Raw genomic sequence first — 3,450 nt, forward strand, 5'->3', positions numbered from 1 at the left:
GGGCTCGACACTACCTGGTTAAACTTCGTCTATCCCCGTCAACCAGACCCCTTACCTTTTTCCAGAGGGGAAATCATGTAACAAGTAAAAATAGGGGACAAAAAACGGAGCACTTTGTGCCAACCATTGCTTGATGCGTTTAGTGCACCTTTTAAACAATAAAGTCTAAAAACTCCCAGGACTTCAATGTTAGTTTATGTGCCTACATGGCAATCACCCCCCGGCCCCCTCGCCTTCCCCTTGGAGATTGATCTGTTGACACCACTTTCTCTGCAAATCCTGACTTGAAATCGCCGCCATTGGTGCGTATCACAGACGGATTACACCGAGGGTTATGCGTACTCTGTGCTTTGCGCTTCAGCGAACTATACAACTGAAATACAATGAATAACTGAACTTAATAATTTAAGTCTAATTTATTATGCCTAATTGACCATAAAAATATTATGTTGGGCGAAAGACAAGGCAGAAAGCTAGCAATTAATGGTTGTGCTTCGTTGTTGTATTTTTTCGGAGTTACTGATTTATAAATGAACAAAGCTCATTTTATGATTCAATTTACGAATGAAAAATTACCAGAAAGGTAATGACAACGAACCGTTCAATGATACTAATAACAAATTGTTGTGATCAAGGCCCACTTTTTCGATTTTTATGTAAGATGTTTGTCTTATTTTCGAAAAGGGATGCCTTTCTAGGATCCTTCATACACCAAAAGGCATTTAGCAAATGTTTGTCTTCATATTCATTAAGAAACGATTGTCTTACCCCCTTTTCAGTACTTCACTGTCTCATGCCGATTGAATATTGTTACTTCTTTCAAATATTACTGCTTCCTGTGACTTTCGAGTCTAACTTTAATATCTGGGCACGAAAGCCTTGTCTTTACGTTCAATTAGTTAATTTTACACACAAAGTCTCAGTTACTCTCTTGTTAACCCGATTCTACCGGTCTTGAAGTTTGCATTCAGGTTCACAATCATTATAAAATAATACATGATGGTGGAAAATATTGCTAAACAAAGTATTTCGAATAACCTCAGTAAAGCACTTTGGTATTTCGATAAAGTAGTCTAGATCAAAGATCAGTCGGGATAAAATAACCCATGTGATGTTGAGGCCGGTTTAAAGCCGGTTCATACTCGTCACGAAAAGCGAACGCGATAGCGAATTTGTGACGTCAGGGCAATTTAAAAGCACATTTGAACTCCGGCTAATTTCGTAGCGAATGCTTCGTGACGTCAAATTTGCATCGCATGAAGTATGAACCGACCACGAATGCAAATGCGAAATTGGAGTCATGAAACGTTCGCGGCAAAATTCGCCGGAGTTCAAATAGGCTCACCTTTTGCGAAATCGCAGCGCGAACGTTTGCCATGACCAATTTGCGTTTGCATTCGCTTTGAGTATGAACCGGCCTGAGACAGAAGTGACGTCATGATGACGTCATAGGTATCAAATTACAAGCGAGTTTAGTTTAAATATGACAAGATTTAATAATTCATAACTCATGAACAAAATGAACAATCATGTTCGTACTGTTATATTATAGACCATACCTTGATGAACATTATTTTCTGATTTTCGAAGATAAAGTTGCTTGACGGAAGGAGCGACATTTAGGGAAGGAAAGGTAACATAAGAACTGAAGCTTGTTAAGTTTGTTAATATTAGTCTTGACAAAACGATTTTTAAGACCCAGAAATGTTCAATCTATGATGCCTTAAACCACCCCCCCCCATTATATTAACCTGGTGACGCCGGTGTCCCCTCCTCATCTTGACTAGAAATCGCCATTGTGGGTGCGTTTCAGACGGGTTACATCAAGGGTTACGCGTACTCTGTGCTGAAAACAGTACAGGGAGTATTAGCCGCTTTGGACTTGTGTCTGCTGGCTTCACGCATCAGTGAAACTATACAATAGTAATGATAGCAGGGAGCAGGCAGTTAATCGTTGGGCCTCCTTTTGTGCATTTCCTCGGAATTGCTGCGTTATAAATGAAAGCAGCTTGCATTTACGCGACTCGCGCGAGCCTGGTGCCACCAGAGAAAATGGCTGTTGTCGGATTAGTCTATATAATAGAATACATAGAGCTATATTGAATTACTACAGTGGTAACTCGCTGTACAAAGTGAAGCCTGCTGGGCGGATCCACGTTTGTGCACAAACAAATGGAAAACTCGAAATGTAGTACAGCTTTAGTACGGCTTGAAAAACGATCCCTTTACAACATGGCTAAATAGCGTCACTTTCGGGCCCAATTGCATCCACAATGCTCAGAATTGGAAGTCCCAAGTCCAGGCCACAGGTGCATTGCCATATCTCTTCAATTCCCCAATTCCATGGCTCTCAGATCTAGATCTAGATCTCTCTAGATCTAATATAAAATATTTTGAGGGTACAACTTTTATTCGTGAGCTCGGCGGACGGATATTTGGCCTATTTACTGGTGTGCAATCATAGGCTGTGTAGAATTACAAAGTGAAGCCTGCTGGGCAACCTCGTTTCCATGGGTACGATCTTGCTGCGCCATGTTGTTTACCATCATGCCTTGCGCGATCTTAACCACTGGAATTGTCTCATTTAAATGTGTCAAAAATTGGCACATTTAAACTAGGACTGCAGTCGATGTATCTAACGCGCGACGCCATGTTTAAAATGTTCAAAGTTGTTTTTTTGAAGAATCAATCCTTTCCAACACAATTTTTTCGACGTTGCGTTATTTAGCAAGGATTTATATTAAATGCACGTACCTCTTTCGTCCCTTTACAACCGGGCGAAAAACGAGGCTACCGTAATCCATATCGTACAGGCATCGCGCAAGAAAAAAATGTTCGTACGCATGTTTGTACGTGACTTGACGTGCATAGCGCGCGAGCGCCCTATCCGGTCCGTTACATAGATATTCTATATCTTAGAGAGCGAAACGCTTGTTCATCTATTTTGTAGGTGTGAGATTTCATCTATGTTTTGGACCCGGGTTAATGATTGGTTTGAGAGGACTCTTAATTTAAACATACACTTAGACGATGAGGCTATACTTTTCGGCATAAGTTAAAAAAAATATCGTGGATTGCTCTCAACCTGATCCTTATTTTGTGTCGTTTTCACATTTATAAGATGAAGATGAACGATAGCAGATCATCCCTTGCACTATTGAATCTTGATTTAAAACGTTATTTTAGTTTGGAAAAGTACATCTCGATTACAAATGGATCTACTGCAAAATGTCATACAAAATGAGACTCCTTTGAAGTACTGTGTCAAAACTAACTCTGTATTCCAAATGTATTATAGGTCAAGATATTTTGCGGCATTGCTTTGGTTTCTTAAGTAGTTTCTGTGTAGCTTAGAAGTTGCTTTGAGGTTGAATAACACATTTCTTCCAGGGGAAAACAATAAATAAATTAAAAAAACGAGCGTCACATGACATTGGATTTCGCTCTGTC

The sequence above is a fragment of the Patiria miniata genome, unplaced genomic scaffold (genome assembly GCF_015706575.1).
Source record: "Patiria miniata isolate m_02_andy unplaced genomic scaffold, ASM1570657v1 HiC_scaffold_23, whole genome shotgun sequence".
Lineage (NCBI taxonomy): Eukaryota > Metazoa > Echinodermata > Asteroidea > Valvatida > Asterinidae > Patiria > Patiria miniata.